We start from the raw sequence: 22443 nt of genomic DNA on the forward strand, positions 1-22443 counted from the left end.
GCTTAGTTTGTCAACAAGTGAAAGCTCCAAGACAAAAGACGGCGGGGTTGTTGCAGCCCCTAAGCATACCGGAGTGGAAGTGGGAAAACATAGCGATGGACTTCATAGTAGGTTTACCCAAAACGCCCAAGGGCTATACAGTGATCTTGGTAGTTGTCGATAGGTTGACCAAGTCGGCACACTTTCTACCTGGGAAGGTTACATATACAGTTGACAATTGGGCACAACTGTACGTGAAAGAAATAGTAAGACTACATGGAGTCCCAGTGTCTATAGTGTCGGATCGGGATCCACGCTTTACGTCAGCGTTTTGGCGCGGACTTCAAAAAGCTCTGGGTACCCGCCTCGACTTTAGTACCGCTTTTCACCCCCAAACAGATGGGCAAACGGAGCGTTTAAACCAAATTCTAGAGGACATGCTACGCGCTTGCGTACTAGATTTTAAGGAAAGTTGGGATTCCAAACTACACCTAATGGAATTCTCGTATAACAACAGTTTCCAAGCAACTATCGGAATGGCACCGTTTGAGGCTCTGTACGGGAAACGGTGTAGGTCCCCACTGTGTTGGGACGAGGTAGGAGAGAAAGAATTAGTAGGACCCGAGTTGGTTCGACTCACCAATGAGGCTGTCCAGAAAATTCGAGCGAGGATGCGTACCGCTCAAAGTAGACAGAAAAGCTACGCCGATGTAAGGCGTAAAAGCCTGGAGTTTGAGGTGGGGGACCCAGTATTCCTCAAGGTGGCACCTATGAAAGGTGTGTTAAGATTCGGACATAAGGGCAAGTTAAGTCCTAAATTCATTGGATCATTCGAGATCCTAGAGCGAGTTGGTCCGGTAGCGTATAAGTTAGCCTTACCTCCAGCCCTCTCAGGAGTACATGATGTATTTCATGTGTCGATGCTGAGGAAGTACATTACGGATCCTATCCACGTAATAGACTACGAACCACTCCAACTCAATGAAGATATGAGCTACGAGGAAAAACCAGTAAGAATCTTAGCTAGAGAGGTAAAGACCTTACGCAACAGGAGTATTGCGTTCGTTAAGGTACTGTGGCGGAATCACCACAGTGAGGAAGCCACGTGGGAGCGTGAGGACGAGATAAGAGAGAAATACCCCGAGTTGGTACAAGAGTTTGAGACTTTCGAGGACGAAAGTTCTTTTTAGGGGTAGATAATGTAACGACCCGGGAAAGAAAGAAAAAAAAAATATATATATATATATTAATAATAAATAAATAAATAAATGAAAACAAAAAAAAAAAAAAAAAAAAAAACTCAGTCGCCGGAAAACCCGCGAGTTTTCCGGCGACCGCCGAGTTTCGCGGAACCCACGCGAAACAACGGCCACAGCTCGCCCACCCTCAGCCCAGCATCTTCAGAACGCCTGCAAAGGGAGAAAAGAGAGAAAATTTCGAGAGAGAGAGAGAGAGTTCGGACAAACGTCGGCGAGTGTCCAGTTTCTCCGACGAGCCCTCAAACCACCCTTAAACCGACACCAAACAACCTCTTACTACCGTAAGAGAGATCCCTAACGAAAGCACAATAACTCAGGGGCATTTGGTGTTATTTCGTAAGCGTCGTCGTCGGTAACCGAGGTCGGAAAGTTAGGTTTCTTAATCGATTCTTAGATCTATGGCTTTTAGGAGCTTTTAGGCCGCAAAACTCCCAAAAAGGAAAGAAGGACGACGAACAAAGAGGAAAAGAGAAGGAAGAGGACCGAAATCGGCAACGAAAACGCCGCGGGAAGGAGAGAGAAAACTCGCCGGAAAATCGGCCAAAGTCGGGTAAGGAAGACGAGATCCACGGATCCGGGTCAACCCGAACCCAGAACCCGGGAGAGCCAGCCCGTTTCCCCCCTTGGCCTTTGCCTTCGGCCCAGCCCAACTACAGCGGCCCAAACCTCAAACCGGCCCAGAAGCTACGGTTCAGTTGAACCAACCCAGACTAGACCCACGGTCCAATTGAGCCGGCCTGCAAACCAAACACTTGCGGCCCAGCCCAGTAAGCCGAGGCCCAACGTTTAGCCTTGGCCCAGTAGCCTTCCACAGCCCGCGACCCGAACCACGACCCGAACCGGACTGCGACCCGCGCTTCGACCCGACACTACCGCCCGACGTGGCTTTCTCTGCTGCTGCCACGTGTCACACAGCGGCGCGGCAGTCCTCGGCTCGGCTCGGCGCAAACGGCTCGGGCTCCCTCCGGTGACGCTCCGGCGGCTCCTCCAGCGGCTCCAGCGGCTGTTCGGCTCGGCTCACCTGTTTTCAGCCCGGTTTCCACTGTTTCGACCCTCCCGGATCTGTTTTCGGCCCCGATTAAGGTATCCGAGGCCGTTTTAGAGCCGTATTTCACATTTATTAAATTATAGGTAAATTAATTGTGAAATACTAACGGAAATTGGTGAACGGCGTGATAGGAAACAAACCCAACGAAGTAGGAAGCAGCTCTCACGGAACGGGAGCTTACGTTTAGCTATTTAGGGAGTACTTCGGCCGAGGCCAACCAAGTAAGTGGCCTTACTATAGGATAGGCTAAATAAATTGTATGATGCTTGATGATATGTGCGAGTTTATACATATTGTGTTGAGTGACGCTTAATATGTTTGACGCACGTTGTGGCATTATGATGAGCATGATGATTGCATGATTTTTACCTTAATATGATGATGTTTTCCATATTGAGCATGCTAGATGATGATGAGTGCCATATTGCATTTTGTCGTTAGATCGACGTAGGACACAACCCTAAGAGCATGAAAATGATATTAATATAAATATCCACGATATGCGTTACCTAGAGTAACAAAGAGATGAGACTAGAGGGTTGTGTCAGAAGAGACATTACGATGGATTTAGAGGGACCTCATGCATTTTGTATGTTCATAAGCATAGGGCTACTTCCCCTAGAGATGATGAGTGTGGACGCGCACCTTATGATGAGCGCGAATGTGCACAGGTGCGAAAGCACACAGATGAGGGTGTTCATGAGGCGCATGACACTATGGGGTTCCGCTGACCTCCGGACGTCGCTACAGATTAGCTTGACCAGAGGGTCCAGGGGGTGTGCGAGCGCCCTGGGGACTCACACTCGCACGTGTGAGTCGTGTGTAGGGAAGTACTACACATCCAATTTGTCCGAGACTGGAGGCCACCCCTAAGATGATTAGAGATAGGTCCCTATTCATGATTGCATGTGTTTGCATTAGCATGGCCCCTATAGTGGGGTCACTTACTGAGTATTTCTTCGAAATACTCAGGCCGTGTGCCATATTGTTTTTCAGGTAAAGGCAAGGCTCCCATGTACGGTTGACGGTGGCATCGTGATCAGAGACTGTGGCGCGTGCATAGGATAGTTGCATATTTTATTCCTAGTCTTGGTTAGGATAGGGCGTTTGCATTTCATTCATTTATATTAATTAATTTGTAATCATTTTATTTTATCTTTTTGAACTCCAGCACGATATTTGAAACACGTAAGTCCGGCAGTGTTTTCCAATATTTTAATGTATTCTGAAGTTTTTAAATTTTTCCGCTAATAAAGATGAGCATGCTTAGATTTTTATTCTGCATTAGGGATGAGCATGAGACGTTAGTGGCGACTCTAGATATGTGGAAATTTAGGGTCGTTACAATATACCCTTAAAAAGAACTTTTATCTTCGAAAGTGTAAAACTCGTATCCTAATTCCTGGTACTTTTCTCTTATCATATCTCATGTTCCAATGTGATCTTCTTCCTATACTGGTTTCGTCCCAATATTTTGATCAAGGTAATCTCTTTTTTGCGAAGGCTTTCAATTCGCGGATTAAGGTCTTACTAGGCTTCCCTTTGTAACTTAAGTCCTTGTTAATTTGACAGGGTTCACAGTCCATTTACGTGAATGAGGTGTGTCAGGCTTTCAATATGCCATTGAACTTTCCGTTAATTTCTCTCCAAAATTTCATTTAATCTAGGGTCTTTATATTCTGTTTCCTATGATCAATATCTAGACGCATTGAGTCATCTTTCTACTTGACCATTAATATTGGTGCAACTCAAGGAGGGACTTTATGATAGATAAAACCCTTACCCTGGTCTTTTCTTTAATCCTATTGAAGCCATGTTATAAGGCTTCGGGGACGGGGTATTCTTGCAATGTCTTCCGAAAATACGGAACTCATTTACTATTTCCTAAGGTCTTTTCTTTTCCTCTTACCTCTATCACATATGCTAATATATACATATACTAAAGTATTGCAAACAAAATCACTCAACATGCAACAAATCACATCATACTCTATAATAAATACATGAAATATCACAAAAATTTTAGTGATATCAACAGAAAAATGCATGCGAGTTTTCAATTGGTTGGGTTAGTGACGTGAATAATAAGTTCACCACCCAACTCAATCTAACACTCCATTTTTTGGGTTAGATTTTCTCAATATTTGTTTTTAATTATTTAAAAAATTGTACTAACCCAACATATATATTATATTAATAACTAAAATCCCATAAAGTTAAAATATCAAACATTTATAAGTCACAAACCTTAATCGTTAAATATTCTTAATGTCTTTAAAAAACAAATTATACCCAGTTCAAATTGAATAAACACTCTACTTTGGTCGTTGATAGTTTGTCCACGAGTTGTTTTATACTAAAGAATTTTGTTATAATTTAGTCTTTATTGTTGTATCCTTCTTCTTAGTCTTTATTTTATAATAAACTTTTAAATTACCTTTCTGCACAATCTCATATCGTGCACTATTATTAATATTTAGAACTTTTAAATATCTTTAATTATTATATTATTCCCAACAAAAAAAAAAAAAAAAAATTAATATAACATTCAACTTTATTTTTTATTAATATTTAAAATTTTCAAACCTTTTGATAATAATTTAATTATAAATTTTATACTAATATTGGAGCTTTAGATTACTAAAAAAAATTGTTCATTGCCCCATACGATATGTGCCAATTAAGGCATCTAGGTAAACAAAATTTGATTGTTTTTAATTATTTAAATAAGAAATTTCTGCCAAAAGTAGAGTAATAAGTAGGTTAAGGTTCTACAAATATGTGATTTAAATGATTTTATTGAGATAGAATAATAGATCAATCAATAGAGATCAGAGAACAACACATAATATGATCAGAGTAAATGACCATAGTGGGCGAGATATGTGTCTGCCAACCATTTACCCAAAACAATCTCTGTTTCCGTATTAAAATGACCATGATCCCAAGAAAAGCCTTCAAATGTGGTCAAGTTTATAGGCAACTCCCAAGAGTCGATAGTAATGATGTCTGGAAGCTCTTTTTGAACGGCATCTTCAGCTGCTCTTACTGCTGGCAAATTATGAGTATCGTGCTTCATAAAAAAGTCATAAAGGGCTATCTTAACAATAATGACAGGTAAAAATCTAGGTTTTATATCATTGCGGATGTCGGTGATGAACTTCTTTAAGTTGTCTTTGTATCTTTGAGCGGTGTCATTCATAGCCGCATCGCTTTCTCCTTGATACCAAAACAAAGCACGCACAACTCCACCTTCTTTTTCTGATGTTTTAATTCGTTCAATGAAATTCTGGTAAAATGTTGCACTAGGGTTGGTAGGGTTTTTTATCCATTGTTCAATTAAAGTGCCACCTCTAGCACAAGGAACTAAACCCACGATGCCGGCCTTTTGTCCAGCTTTTTCTTTCAACTGGTGAGCAAACGGTATTCCCGGACCAATCCCCGGAGTGTTGCTGATGTCAATCCCCAAATGGAGAGGTTCATGTGCTATCTCCCATTGGCGCTCAGGGTTCAACCGTAGGATGGATGGGTCGGATTGACACTCTAATGGGACCTTTCCATCCCACACAAGTTTCCCATTTTGATTTTTCTCTACCCCACCTCGACCAGCCATGTTGCTCTGACCGGCAAGGATAAATATGTTTGTGGGAGAAGTAGCCCCTGAAAGGGAAGGGCTAAACAATATCATATACAACAACATTGATAGTTTCAACAAAACCATTTTGACCCCTTATGTTTGTGCAAATAGACACAGAAGAAAAAGTATTAAAAAGCGGATAACTTTGTGTCTATGGCATACACAACTACTCTCCCAATAAATTTCTTATCACTCTCCCTTCTATTTTATAATTGATCTATGTCTCTCCATTTCTTTCTCAGTTATCCTCACTTTTTATACGTAATTTTGATTCTAATTTTAGTATTATTTAAGTGTTAAAATCAATTTCAATCCCTCAATATTGGTGGATCAGAGTATTTTTCGATCTTAATAGTCTTGGATCACATTTAATTTGTCTAATATATCTATATATAGAAATATAAAAATAAAATTTCGACAATGAATTTTTTTTTATTATTATTTATTTTATCAATCTCATGTCTTTTCAATAGAATAAAAAGATTAGATCTTTTGACATTAAAATATATTAGAAGATACAAGTTTTGTTGGCTCCCCAAAAAAGTTCTAAGCTCGTTCTTCTAAATGGATGAATATTGTAGGTTAAATTAAACCAAGTAAAACTAAACCTAGGAATGTTTGACCAAAACGAGATTAAGAACACAAAGGAGAGCCTAAAACGTTAATGAGTTAGATTTGATGAATTTTTTTTATGCATCAATAACATGTACTCTTTGGCTCTATTTATGTGCTATTATTTATGTCATGTGATCTGAACGAACAACGTGATATATGTATGTACTTTCTTTTATCTTTGATGATGACTGCGATGTTGATGTGACCATGTTTATTCCTTGGGAGACACTATGACGTATCATGTTTGATAAGAATGAATGAAATACCATAAATATGTATGTACGTCTCATATAGAATTTACAACATGACTAATACAAAAGTATTGTATCCATCATTTCATTGAATGATAATTTTTAATTGGGATCTATTACATGTTTAATGGGACCTCATACATACAATATTATTCGTGTTCCCTTCTAATTGGGAGCTAGTCCATAGTCACGCCTAGGGGTTATGTTAGTTAGCCGACGTAGTGAATTCATGCAGACATGTGCAATCCATGTGTAGAGATGTATTATGCATTTAACTCTACTCGAAAGAGGAAGTAGAGCCCAAAGAATTAGGTCCCATCAATGATGATACATGTTGTATGTGAATATTTTTCTTACCCGAACAATCGGGAAACTTAATATTTTAAATACTCATCCTATTTTTATTATTTTTTACGTAAATGCAAAAGCTTCATGTACAAGTATCACGACCTAAAATGGTTACCCTTAACCTACTAAACAAGATTTTTCAGGTAAATGCAACCGCATACAATGGTTGCCCATAACTTACTAAGCAAGTCTTATGAAGAAACTCGACCAAGTTCCAACTCCAAACTATTGTTTGGAGTGAGTTTTGACTTTAGGAAGGGATGGTAAAATGATCCATTTACCCTCACTATTGACTTTAACCCATTTTCCCAATTTTCACTCTTTAATTTTCTATATTTTTCTATGTATGCATTTTTCTCTCTAATTCATCTATAAATTCAACTCTTCTAGAAGTTCAACTTTTAGAGGAAAAATCAGATTTTAAACTTTTTGGAGGCTTAGGTGTCACAAATTCTCCCTTTCTTAAAAACTTTCGTTCTTAAAAGTTCTAGTGCCGAGTTACAAGAGTAGGACAGCCTCTTGTCTACTTTTCTTACCCAAGTTGCTACATTTTCTCGACGGTAACGTCACATGACTACGGACATTCGCTCATTACACATCAACCTATAGATGATTAAGACGTATCAAACCACATACTCCTCTTGAGAATAATTCCTCGGGTTTCCATGTCCATGTACATGTTATCAACAATTAGGATGCTCCTAGAGCTACCCATGCCTCTTGTTTGTGATGTTTCATCCTCCTAGGATTTAAGGGTCACAACTAGGACTTTGTCATCCATTAGAGTGTAATTACAACAACGTGACTTCAAAATATCGTGAAGTCAAAATGTGTTATTTAGAAAATTCTAGAAGGGTCTTGGACCTTGGGTAAAAATTAATTGAGATATTTTCCTTTGAGCTTCCTTGGGCCCTAACTTGGTTTAGATTCCAAATTTGCCATGAACAACTTAAAATCTTAAATATATCTATTTCCTTACAAATAGGCATTAGCAGATCATTTGAAAGTTGTTTAGGCTTTTAAATATCTCAAAGAGTCTTAAGGGCATTTTGGTCATTTCTCCGTAATTCTTGGTTTAGACTTTGACGGTGTTCCAATAACTTTTACAAAGCCATCAATCGTCATGAAATAAGGCCCACTATAAAGTTACATTGTATTTGGAGATCTTTTTGATCGTGAATCAAAGAAGTTAAGTTACCTTACGAGCATTACAGTCATTTTATACCGTTGCTTGGTTTAACTACTTAACCTTATTTAATGACCACAAATTTTCAGATATAATCTTGACATGCCCTAATATGTATATCATTAAAATTTCATGGGCAACAAAATTTATTTAGTGGGTTATTTTAATATTACTTAAATTTCGATCAAATCGATTGATTAAGGGTCTTAACTCACGGTTCTTTGATGTTTTTTTGTTCATATTTCTTTCATACATACTTAATTTAAGGTTCATATTAAGAAGTGATACTGTAATAGCCCAAGTAAACAAATAAATAAATAAACTAATAAAAAATAAAAGGATTACATTAAAAAAGAAAAACCATAACGAATTCTCTTCACTAACCTCTCATCCCTATTATCTCTTCAACCAACCCATTGACATAATATTACAATTACGTATAAAAGAAAGAGGAAAACAAAAACGTGAGATTTGAGAAATTGAGAAAAAGGAAAATGGCCTTCACCGGTGCAGATTTATGTGAAGAGGGATGTGGTCGTACACATTGAATCATTCATTTTCGTTTATCCTAGTTTCATTCTAGGAAATCACAACCAATTATATCTTAGATAATTATTTAGGTAAATAATTTAGATCTTATTTAGGTAAATAATTTTGTATGAATTTTGCTAAATCAGTAGCTAAATGAATCCAATGAATCCATTAAATTAAAAACTATAATATTGTGAATGTAAATACAGAATTAAAAAAAGAAAAAATAAAGAAATAGGAAAGATTTGGTAAGAAAATATATAATACTACCCCTTCAATAACCATGGTAGAAAATGAAATCTTAATAAAAATAGATTTTTTTTTTATATATATATACGTGGATGAGTATTATCACGCTTTCAAGACTTTATTCATGCAAAGTCTTTAATGCTCGCATGAAGTCTAGCACATGTGTTAAGGATATTTAGTAATAAATTATAGTTTACCATATATATTATATTTGATATTTTATTATAAAGCAAATATCTAATATTTGCTTTATTACCATAGTTATCTTTCCATTTATTTCCATTTATTACTATTTTCATATCCTTGTAATTTATTTGATTATAAATAATATAAGTTTCACACCATTTATGTGTGGTGGATTAATCAAACATTCAGAACATGGATCATGGTAACATTTAGAGAATTGGACATGAAGTTGATGTCATGTATTCATATAGGTTCACTTGGATACAAAGGACAATAATCAAACTTTCTTTAAGGATAAATTGGTGACACCACCTTAAGCTAATCAAGTAAGTGGTCTTACTATAGGATAGGCTAAAATGGTATGAATTATGATGATGTATGACCTGTGTCATACGATGTCGTATATAGTATGTGATGATGTATGAGTTATGATGATGTATGAGCTATATCGTATGATGCTGTATAGTAGTATATGATGATGTACGAGTGTATGATGATATATGAGTTTTGATGCTTGATGATGTGCGTAGTGTATATATATTTCGATCACTGACGTACTTGATATGCTTGATGCACTTTATGGCAATATGATGAGTATGATGATTGCGTGACGTTTACCTTAATATGATGGTGTTTTCCATATTGAGCATGTTATATGATGATGAGTGCCATATTGCGTCATGTCGTTAGATCAATATAGGACACAACCCTAAAAGCATGAAAATGATATTAATATAAATATCCACGAGTATGTGTTACCTATAGTAACAAAGAGATGAGACTAGAGGGTTGTGTCAGAAGAGACATTATGATAGATTTAGAGGGACCTCATGCATATTGTATGTTCATAAGCATAGGGCTACTTCTCCTTAAGATGAAGAGTGCAGACGCACACAATATGATATGAGTGCGAAAACACACAGTATGATGATGAGCGCGAATGCACACAACATGATGATGTGTGCGAAAATCCACCGCATGATGATGAGTGCGAATACGCACCATATGATGATGAGGGTGTTCATGAGGCGAATGATACTATGAGGTTCCGCTGACCTCCAGACGTGCTAAAGATTAGATTGACCAGAGGATCCAAGGGGCGTGCGAGCGTCCTAGGGATTCACACTCGCACGTGTGAGTCGTGTGTAGGAAAGTACTATACATCCAATTTGTCCGAGACTAGAGGTCACCCCTATGATTTAGAGATAGGTCCCAAAATCATGATTGCATGTGATTGCATTTGCATGACCCCCTATAGTGGGGCCATTTACTAAGTATTGGTCGAAATACTGAGGCCATGTGCAACATCATTTTTCAGGTAAAGGCAAGCCACACTTGTATGGAGGACGGAGGCGAGTAGAGACTGTGGCACATGCATAGGATAGACTCATACTTAAATTCCAAGTCTTATGATAGAATATGTTGTTTTACATTTTATGGTTTTAAATTATTTTATATTTGTTTTTTATTTTCTCTAAATTTCAACATTTCGTATTTAAACACGTAAGACCACAACTATGTTTTCCATAGAAGAAGTTGCTTTGAGCATTTTTGTAGTTTATGTTATAAATATTGTTCATTTTAAGAGTTATATTTTCACATTAGAGATGAGTATGAGACGTTAGTAACGACTTTGAGTATGTGGAAATTTAGGGTCGTTACAAATTCCTACATGTATTTCTTAAGAAAAGTTCAAGTTGGCTACTTACCCCGTCGTCGATGTTAAGGGCCTCTGTTCTCAAGCGTCCAATAGCCACTCGTGGTCCTCCCCATGCCTCTATTGCTGCTTACAATACGTGTGCGCATGTGCCACACATGTAACCAACTACATCCACTACAAATCAAGTTTCTCAACAAACGACTCTTTTTTTTTATAGATTGGCCAAACCAATGCTAACAAACAGCACCATAATCTCGTGCGTAACTAGAACCAACGTCCAATCTATCATCGCCCTGAACACGCATGATACTTCCCTCTCGTGGATTGACTACGCCCGGGTGACTTAAATCCGTCGCATACGGACGCACAGTTCGTCTGTCTGTACAAAATGATGGAAAATTTATTAAAATCATGTTCGTCAGCTTCATAACCACCACCAATGTCCTTGTCTCGAAGACGATCAATGTCCTCGTCTTGAAACATTAAGAATCAAGTCATATACTCTTTTTGTCCACATTCACTTTGTATTATTCGTAGTAAAATCAAACTAAAATAATTTAAGGTTTAAGTTGTATGAATGAATCATTCATTTCTTCACCAATTCAATAAAGAGATAAAATTCATTCTATTTACTAATTATGTTTATTATTTTGATCAATGGTATATCATACCTAATATGAAGTTAACCGTTCAGTTATTTATTATCACTAATTTCATGTGACATATATATTGTATGAGTAATAAAATTCATTTTAGGTATATTAATTATATTAGTGATATATCTAGTACGAAATTACATTGACACACTTCATTGTAATGAACCTAAATTTTTACATACTCAGAGTCGCTACTAACATCTCATGCTCATCTCTAATGGAGAAATATAGCTCTTAAAATGAACATCATTTATAACATAAACTTAAAAAACGCTTAAAAAAACTTCTTCTCTGGTAAACACAGTCATGGTCTTACGTGTTTAATTACGAAATACTGAAATTTAGAGAAAATAAAAACAAAGATAAAATAATTTAGAAGAATGAAATGCAAAACAACTCTTGCGCGTATCAAACCAACGTTCATGGCCATCTCAGTGGTTGAAACTGAAGGAACAGTTGAATTTGTTCCCGTAGAAATACAACACGTATTAGTGGAGTACCGCGAAGTAATGCTAGAGAGTCTACCAAAGACCTTACCACTTCATCGGGGCATAGACCATGAGATCGAACTGATGCCTGGGTCGAAGCCGCTAGCAAAGAATGCCTACAGAATGGCTCCACCTGAGTTAGCGGAGCTACGGAAGCAAATGGATGAACTACATATTGCTGGGTTTATCAGACCTACGAAAGCTCCCTATGGAGTCCCAGTGTTATTTCAGAAGAAAGACGGGAGTCTTCGCCTATCCATAGACTACCGGGCCCTAAACAAAATCACTGTCAGAAATAAGTACCCTCTGCCCATCATTACAGACTTGTTCGATCGACTACACGGTGTGAAGTACTTCTCAAAACTTCACTTAAGATCAGGATACTATCATGTTCGAATTGTCGAGGGAGATGAACCCAAAACGACTTGGTCTGACTAATGACCCTGCCACATTCTGCACATTAATGAACCATGTTTTCCAATGAGTACCTCAATAAATTTGGGGTAATCTTCTTGGACAACATAGTGGTTTACAGCTCCAACATGGAAGAGCATCAACACCACCTCCAGTTAGTTTTCGAAAAGCTGAGAGAACATCAATTATATGTGAAGAGGGAAAAATGCCCATTTGCGCAACAATGAATCAACTTTCTTGGACATGTAATAGAAGCAGGCAGGGTAGGTATGGAAGAGGAGAAAGTCAAAGCCATCAAGGATTGGAAGACCCCCTCTTCAGTGACAGAAGTGCGCTCCTTCCTTGGGTTAGCAAACTATTATTGGCAGTTCGTCAAAGGATTCTCGAAGCGCGCAGATCCCTTGACTGAACTACTAGAGAAGGGAAATAAATGGAGTTGGACTCCACGTTGTCAAGAAGCCTTCGACAACTTATAGAACGCCATATTGGAAGGGCCAGTTTTGGGGATTGGCGACGTGACAAAACCCTTTAAACTCGAAACAGATGCATCAGACTTCGCCCTAGGTGGCATCCTACTGCAGGAAGGACACCCCATTGCATACAAGAGTCATAAGTTAAATAAGGAAGAAAGAAGGTATGTAGCATCCGAGAAAGAAATGTTGACAGTAGTTCACTCTTTACAAGCTTGGAGGCAATACCTCCTCGGAGCCAAGTTTGTAGTCAAGACAGACAACAGTTCCATATGTCACTTCTTTGACCAACCCAAGTTGTTGTCGAAACAAGCGCGTTGGCAAGAATGTGTGGCTGAATTTGACTTTTAGTTCGAACACAGACCAGGTAAAGCAAATCAAGTTGTAGATGCCTTAAGTCGGAAGAGCGAACATGTTAGCTCATCTAGAAGCAAGTAAGCTGAGTGGAACGATTCGAGAAAGTATTGAAAAATACCTAGCCAAAGACCCGGCCGCCTAGGCGATCATGCAGCTAGCCAGAGAGGGGAAGACTCGCCAGTTTTGAGTCGAGGTCAATTTAGTCTTCAATAAGGGAAATCGTCTTTACGTTCCCCATTCGGGGAACTTGAGGAGACTCTTACTTAAAGAATGCCACGACACACTATGGGCAGGCCACAACAGGTGGCAGAGAACCTATGCCCACCTAAAGAGGGGTACTATTGGCCGAACCTCCGCGACGATGCGACACAGTTTCAAAAGTCTTGTCTTATTTACCCACTAGACAAGGTTGAGTTCAGAAATAAACTTAAATGTAGGGGAGAGAAAAAAGTAATTATGATTTTTTTTTTTTTTTTTTTTTTGTTTTAAATTGAGTCAAAAAGCCATTATTTATGAAAGAGAGAAAAGTGATGGGTAGTTATGGCTAAACTTACCCTTAGTAAAATCTGTAAAATCTATAAAAAGGGCTTTACCTATCTTGTAAAAGACAGAGAGAAAAGAACAAGTGAGAACAAGAAAGAAAAACAGAGAGCAGCATAGCAAACTTGTCTGAGTTAGTGTGTAATACAAAAAAAAAAAAAAAATTTTGAGAACTTCTTTGTCACCTTGTCTCTTCCCTTTCGACACCCCTTTAAAGTTTTGTGAGAGTTATCTAAACGAGTAAGATTCAGAGCGAACGTTTTTTTCTCTCAAGTTGGTATCGGAGCGGCTTTATTTTTCTACAAATTGGTATCAAAATCGATGGCGAACATGATGGGACAAATGCCGCTACCATGATTGACGAAGACGAACTACGAGAATTAGAGCATCCAAATGAAAGCTCTTCTCGGTTCGCAAGACGCATGGGAGATGGTCGAAGATGGTTTCGAAGAACCGATTGATACCACGGGTTATATGGTGGTGCAAAGCAAGACGCTAAAGGAATTACGGTCAAAGGATAAAGCAGCATTATACATGTTGTCCCGGGCTGTTGACGAGTCGGGCTTTGAGAAGATTGCAAGGGCAACAACTTCAAAAGAAGTGTGGGACACTCTAGAAAAGGTGTTCAAAGGAACCGACCGAGTCAAGAAGGTGCATCTCCAGACTCTGCGTAGTGAGTTGGAGAGCATGAAGAGGAAGGAGTCAGAAAATGTATTTGACGATATTACACATGTACAGACTGTGGCGAATTAGCTAAATCGAAACGGAGAAATGTTACCCGAGACGCGGGTTGTGGAGAAAATCTTGAGGTCGTTAACCGACAACTTCGAGAATATCGTATGTGCCATAGAAGAGTCGAAGGACCTGATGAAGTTCACAGTCGATGAACTTGCTGGTTCTCTCGAGGCACATGAGCAACGCAAGAAAAAGAAGGAGGAGCCACTCGATCAAACGCTTCAGACGAAGGCATCGATAAAGGATGGAAAAATACTCTACTCACAGAATTTTCGAGGTAGAGATGGTGGAAGCTGCAGGAATGGTCGAGCTGCTCAAGGCAATAGTCACGAAGAAAACTACCAAGAGAAGAGACTATCGAGCCAAGAAAATTGGCGTGGAAGAGGACGTATTCAAGGGCGCGGTCAAGGATACAATTCCAACATTTAGTGCTTTAAATGTCAAAAATATGGTCATTACGTGAATAATGGTAACTCCAAAAAATGTTACAATTGCGGCAGAATCGGGCACGTTGCAAAAGTATGTCAAGCCGAAAAAAGGGTGGAAGGAACAACCAACTTAGCCGTGGAAGACTTAACAGGTGAAGGTCTTCTTTTGATGGTTCAAGATGAAGAGAACGTCAACAACGACACTCTATGGTACCTCGACTCAGGCGCAAGCAACCATATGTGCGGTCACGAGCACCTATTCAAAGAAATGCAAAAGATTGAAGATGGTCATGTGTCATTTGGAGATGCGTCGAAGGAGGAAGTCAATGGCCGGGGTACGATACACTTCTTGCAAAAGGATGGTGTGATGGGTTCAATCCAAGATGTCTATTACGTACCAAACCTCAAAACAAACATATTGAGTATGGGGCAACTCACAGAGAAAGGTTACTCGATTTTCCTAAAGGACCGCTACACCTGAAGGATAAGAAAGAGCGTTTGGTTGCTCGAGTTGAGATAGGAAGCTTTCCCCCCTTGTTTACTGTGAATGAATAATGAACTTAAGAAGCATACGAGAAAAGTGTTTTGAGAGTTGATGTAGAAGACAAGGCATCACTCTGGCATCTTCGTTTTGGTCACCTACATCATGGCGGCCTAAAAGAGTTAGCAAAGAAGAATATGGTACATGGGCTACCAAACATGGACTTTGAAGGAAAATTTTGTGAAGAATGCGTGCTCAGCAAGCATGCGAGAACCTCAAACAACCCCTCGAGTTGATCCATACAGATATATGTGGACCAATTAACCCTGAGTCTTTCAGTGGAAAGAGGTATTTTATTTCCTTTATCGATGATTACTCACTAAAAACTTGGGCTTATTTTCTGAAAGGAAAATCCGAGGTATTTAAAAAGTTCAAAGTAATGGTGGAGAAGGAAACTGGTAGACACATCACAGCTGTACGATCTGATAAAGGTGGCGATTATACGTTGACGGCTTTCATGGAGTACTGCGAGGAGCAAGGCATAAAGCGATTTCTAACCACACCATACACCCCTCAACAAAATGGTGTGGCCGAGAGAAAGAACCGGACCATTCTCGACATGGTTCACTCAATGCTTAAGAGCAAAAGGATGCCAAAGGAATTTTAGGCAGAAGCTGTGCAATGCGCCATCTACGTACAGAATCAATGTCCACATGCAAAGTTAGATGATAAAAAACCACAAGAGGCTTGGAGCGGACAAAAGCCTACAATTTCTCATCTCAAGGTGTTCAGTAGTGTGGCTTATAATCACATACCGGACCAACAAAGAACGAAGCTCGAAGACAAAAGCAAAAGATATATTTTTATTGGATATGATGAGAAGACAAAAGGATACAAACTACTTGACCCGATCAGCAAGATGATGATAGTGAGTCGTGATGTGCGAGTAAATGAAGCAAGCGAATGGGACTGGAACAATTCGACAGAAGTCAATATCGAAGTTGGAGAATTATCAGTCGCTGCACCAACAAGTGCACCAACAGACTCAGAAATTTTCGATGATGAAGATGAACCACGACAACCCAAAATGCGATGTTTGAGAGATTTACTAACTCAACAGAGAAACTCACTCGATGTGAACCTGAATCAAGTCCAACAGGAGGTAGTGAATTTACGACACACGATTGAGAAACTCACTCATGATAAAACCAAACTGGAGGAAACAAGAATGCTAGCTGTAAATGTCGCTGTGGACTTACGAAGGGAATTGAATAAACTAAACGAAGCCATGAAGTCTGAGTCAAGCGTAGCTGAGTGTTGACTTAAGGCAATTGAGAGGAAAACGTCGACGAGTAAAAATCGGCCGAAGGAAATCTTCTTCGAAGAAAAAAGAATAACGGAAAACAAAGGAGAGAATATATTTGCTTAAGACCCGATGATTATTTCTCATTCAGTTGAATACTTTAAATAACAAATTTAATCCTAAAAATGAAAAGTAGTGGGCAGAAACTTGCGCCCAAAGTTAAAAAACAACTAACGAAATCTAAGGAAACCATAGCTTTTATCTAACAATCTCCTCCTAAAAGCTGTGGTATATCTACCTTATTATTTGAACTCTAATCTTTGAGCGTAGTTCTTCAAATTTTACCCGCGCCAGGGACTTGATGAAAATGTCTCCAAGTTGTTCCTCCGTTCGGATGAAATCAATCTTGATGAGCCCTCGATCTGCACATTCTCGGATGTAGTGGAATCTGATTTCTATGTGCTTGCTCCGGTCGTGCAAAACTGAATTTTTTATCAGGGTGATCGTAGCTTTGTTGTCCACGTATAACATGGGTGGATCGCTTTCTCTTCCGATGAGTTCTTCCATCAGTCGCGCAAACCAGACCCCCTGTGTTGCCGCCGTTAAAGTGGCGATGTATTTGTCAGACACTCATACAAGAAAGAGACTACTCAGAAAAAATAAACAAAACCAACTTCCTGATCTTCTTCAACTTATTACACTGTACATATGTAGACAGAAAAAAAAAAAACTAAATAACTGCTAATAACGTACCATAACTTTCCAGCAACAACTGCTAATAACTTCCCTTGCTAGTAGCCACAAATACTAAAACTGTAATACAAGATTAAACAAACTAACAAATCATCCCCTTAATCTTGTATGTCGATCTTCATATTCTTACATTCTTCAAACCAATTCTTTCTCGAAGCTCCACAAATTTTTGTCGTCCTAATGGCTTCGTAAGTATATCAGCCAATTGATCCTCAGTTTTTACATGATCCACTTCAATCTCTCCTTTTTGCACACATTCACAAATGAAATGGAACCTCATGTCTATATGTTTGCTGCGATCATGATGAACTCGATTTTTCGCTAATGCTATAGCAGACTTGTTATCGATATTTAAACGAACTGGATTTACTTCCTTCCCATGCAATTCCTTCAGTAAACGTTCTAACCATATTCCTTGACAAGCAGTTGACGTCGCCGTAATATACTCCGCTTCACAGGACGAAAGTGCCACCATTTTTTGTTTCTTTGAAGTCCATGTAATTGGATTGCCATATAAGAAAAACAATGTCCCCGTAGGGCTCTTTCGATCATCTATATCTCTAGCAAGATCATATCACTATATCCGATTAAGCGATTTTCTACTTGCTTTGCCTTCACATAATGACATTCGATATCAATAGTTCCTTTCACCAGTTTGATTACTTGTTCAACGCTGCCGCTACCACCATTATCACCGCCTTCCTTCTTCTCTGTCTTCGTTTCAATGGGCAACTGCTTTTCATCGACAGTTTTAATTACCTGTTCTACTTGTCCGGCCAACGGCTTTTCCTCAACAGGTTTAATTACCTGTGCTACTTCAATTGCACTGCCGGAAACAATGGCCTCCTTCTCCTTCTCCTTCTCTGCTTTCGTTTCTCTGGCGACCTGTTTTTCAATAGCACCACCATTGTTTCCATCCTCCTTCTCCTTCTTCTCGTCGTCACAGTCCTTCTCTTTTATCTCCTTTGCTTTCGCTACCTCCGTTGCCACAGTCTGGACCTCCGCCACAACGCCATCGCTCTTCTCCTCAAATTCAAACTTCACAGCGCCAACGATTTTCTCGCCATCGCTCTTCTTCTCTTCTCGCTTCTCTGTTTTTTTCTCCGATTCAATCTTCACAGAGCCGTCGATTTTCTCCTCATCGATCATCTTCTCTGTTTTTTTCACAGACGCAGCCTTCACATCTCCACGTCCTTTTATCTCTACAAGTGATCCATCTCCGAACTTCACCATGCCGGTCACTAACTCGTTCAATTCCGAGAACCAACTTCGACAACTATTCATATGATTGCTGGCTCCCGTATATAGGAACCAAGTGTTGCTTTTCTTCTCAATTTCTTCCGGGACAACCTTCTCTTCATAAAGAGCCATCTCCGTCAACTCTGGTGAACCGAGAGTTCGGACTTCACAAACTTGTGCTGTAAGTAAGGCTGGCTCATCCTCATCACTTTGCGTCTCAGCCAAGTGCGCCTGATCCTTCCATTTTTTCGATCTACAGTCGGATGCATACTGGCCAATCTTTTGACAATTATAACACTTCACCTTCCGACATTCTGAGGCATAGTGGCCTAGGCCTTGACAATTGTAGCATCTTACCTTGCTCTTGTCAGCCTTCTTCTCTTGATGAAACGAGTCGCTACGTTTTTTCTCTTTCCATTCTCCTTGAGTTAATAAGACATGCTCAACATTCTCTTTGTTGCCACCGATTCGTTCCTTGTATGCTTTAAGACGGCCGATGACTTCCTCCATGGTCATCACCTTTAAATCGGCAAATTGCTCTATTACCGATGCGATATGAAGAAACTTAGGAGGTACTGAGCGGAGAAATTTTTTCACCAAGTATGCCTCTTCAAACTTGTCTCCAAAAGTACGTATTTTAATAACAACTTCTGTTAACCTTGCTGCATAATCATCAATAGTCTCGGACTCCTTCATATTCATAATTTCAAACTCAATCTTTAGAGTTTGGATCTTTGCCTCCTTTACACGTTCAGCACCGACATGAACAGTTTTTAACGTTTGCCATAATTCCTTTGCTGTCTCTTTCTCTGCTAACAAAAACAACATCTCCTCAGGGATTGCTTGATAGATAGCTGCTAAGGCCATTTGATCCTTCCTTTCATCAAGACTATCCAGAGACTCAGTTGATTCGATTGCGTCCCACACCCCTTGAGCACGCAAATAGACCTTCATCTTCATAGCCCATGCTGAGTAGTTGGTTCTCGATAACGTCGGGTATTGGAGTGATACCAGACCTTCCTTTGTTGCAGACTTCGACGACTCTCCTTTCTCTCTAGTGTTGTTATTATTTTTCGGCATGATCTTTGGCATGTAACCACGCTCTGATACCAATTGTCAGAGACACTCATACAAGAAAGAGACAATACTCAGAAAAAATAAACAAAACCAACTTCCTGATCTTCTTCAACTTGTTACACTGTACATTTGTAGACAGAAAAAAAACTAAATAACTGCTAATAACGTACAATAACTTCCCAACAACTGCTAATAACTTCCCTTACTATTAGCCACAAATACTAAAACTGTAATACAAGATTAAACAAACTAATAGTATTCTGCTTTGCAGGAAGACAAAGCAACTACCTTTTGTTTTGTTGATTGCCAGCATATCGCGCCGCCTGAGAGGAAGTAGATCATCCCGCTGGTGCTCTTATGATCATCAACATCACCAGCCATGCCACTATCACTGTAGCCGACTAGCTCAAGCTTCTTCTTTTCTTTTCCTGCGCAGTATCTCACACCCCAGCCTTTGGTTCCAGCCACATAGCGCAGGATGCGCTTGACAGCCACAAGATGCTCCTCCCTAGGTGCTTCCATGAATCTACTCACGTATCCAACTCAGTAAACAAAGTCAGGGCGTGTGTTTACCAGATAGCGCAGGCTCCCGATAATGTTGTGGTAATTGGTGGCGTTGACTGTCGTCGTAGTGTCGGCCTTCCTTAGCTGAAGCCAGGCCTCCATTGGCGTTCTTGTAGGGTTACTGTCCGCAAGCCCAGTTGTGTCCAATAGCTTTTTTGCATACGCACTTTGGCAGATGGTGATGTCGGTAGTACTTTGTTGCACTTCGATGCCGAGGTAGTAGCTGAGCACGACGAGATTGCTCATCTTGAAGTTCTTTGACATCTCCCTCTTGAACCTAACGAGGACTTCCATGTCGCCTCCAATGATTATGAGGTCGTCAACGTACATTCCCACGATCAGTCGCTGCTCGTCATGGCCGTGCCTGTACATGCCATGCTTAGAGGCACAACGCTTGAACTTCAGCGACAGTATGGTACTGTCGAGCTTCGCGTTCCAGGCTCGTGGTGCTTGTCGAAGCCCATAGAGTGCCTTATGCAGGCGCAATACCTCGTTGTCCAGGAAGCCTGGTGGTGGTCAAACATAAATGGTCTCCTTCAGCTCTCCGTTCAGGAACACGGATTTCACGTCCATATGGGCGACCTCCCAAGAATGATGTGCCGCGATTGCCAACAATAGGCGGACAGATTCCAGCCTTGCCACTGGCACGAATACCTCCTCGAAATCCACCCCTTGCTTCTAGACATAGCCCTTTGCCACCAGACGGGCCTTCTGTTTCACAACTTCTCCCTTTTCGTTGCGCTTCAGTTCGGTGTCCCAGCGGCATATCCTCCAGACTCCACGTCTGGTTTTCGGTGATGGATGTCATCTTCTCCTGGATTGCCTTAAGCCAGCATGGGTTTCTTTCTGCTTCGGCAAAGGTGTACGGTTCATCTGCACTAATGGCATGTAGTTCAGCCACCTCTTGTTCGAGTTTGCGCGCTGCCAGTCCAGGTGGTTCACCTCCTCCCGCTAGGTCGTCCATCCTCCGGTACCTGGTCACCAGGTCATCATCGTGATTGGCATTCAGCGTTGAATCCGAAGTCCATGGTGTTGTGAACTCCACTAGTTTAGGGGGTGCAGCTGCTGGCAGCGGTGACGGTTCCTGCTGCTGGGCTCCTCCTTCTTCCGGCTCGGTGACGAGGTACACCACCGTGAATTGATTTGGGTTGTGGTCTGCCTCGATCATGAAATTCCATTGCTAGAAGGTGCTTTCGTCGAAGATGACGTCGCGAGACACGTGAGCTCGCCCCCCCCCCCCCCCCCCCGGCAAGATCATAGAGTCTCTACACCTTGCTCTCAAGTTTGTAGCTGATGAAGACGACTTTCAGCCCCCTGGGATCGAGCTTGGCGAGGTGGGGATGCGCTACCTTCATGTATGCAACGCAGTCAAACACTCCGAGATGATGTACCGCTGGCTTCTTGTTGTACCAGGCCTCGTGTGGCGTCTTCTCGTCGAGGCTTTACGTTGGTGAACGATTGAGGAGGTAGACTGCCGTCATAAACGCCTCTCTCCAGAATCTCCTAGGCATCCCAACCGTCATCAGCAATGACCTCGCTGTCCCAACGATGGTCTGATTTTGGCGCTCCACCACTCCGTTCTGTTGGGGGGAGTAGGGCACCGTTAGGTGCCGTTGTATGCCGAACTTGTCGCAGTACTTACCGAAACTTGTCGAGGTGAATTCTCTACCTCGGTCTATGCGCAGCACTCGCATCTTCTTCCCGCATTCGACCTCCACTCGCGTTTGAATGCGCTTAACCACCTCTGCCGCCTCACTTTTTTCTTGCAGCAGGATCAGCCACATGAAGCGGCTTTTGTCATCGACCAGCAAGAGGAAGAGGGTCTTACCACCTGGGGTCGCCGGCTTGATGGGCCCGCAGATATCACCGTGTAAAAGCTCCAACAACTCATCGACGCGGTAGGATGTTCGAGACGGAAATGGGGTACGCCTCTGTTTGCCGATGAGACACCCGTTGCATAGCTTGTTCATGCCTTTGATTGCCGGCAAA

The 22443-nt window shown here is 40.6% G+C and overlaps 1 long non-coding RNA gene and 1 pseudogene across 1 annotated transcript; one reads left to right on the forward strand and one right to left on the reverse strand.

Moving 5' to 3' along the window:
• Positions 1-1272: 1272 nt before the first annotated feature.
• On the forward strand, positions 1273-3569 carry LOC147791627 (uncharacterized). Its single transcript, XR_015421753.1, has 3 exons — positions 1273-2321; positions 2418-2507; positions 3283-3569. It is a non-coding gene; the product is annotated as an uncharacterized LOC147791627 (long non-coding RNA).
• A 1499-nt stretch (positions 3570-5068) lies between these two features.
• Positions 5069-6109, reverse strand: LOC111798818 (putative carbohydrate esterase At4g34215 pseudogene; annotated as a pseudogene).
• Positions 6110-22443: the final 16334 nt, after the last annotated feature.

Source organism: Cucurbita pepo, chromosome 7 (genome assembly GCF_057944985.1).
Source record: "Cucurbita pepo subsp. pepo isolate OVF chromosome 7, ASM5794498v1, whole genome shotgun sequence".
NCBI lineage: Eukaryota > Viridiplantae > Streptophyta > Magnoliopsida > Cucurbitales > Cucurbitaceae > Cucurbita > Cucurbita pepo.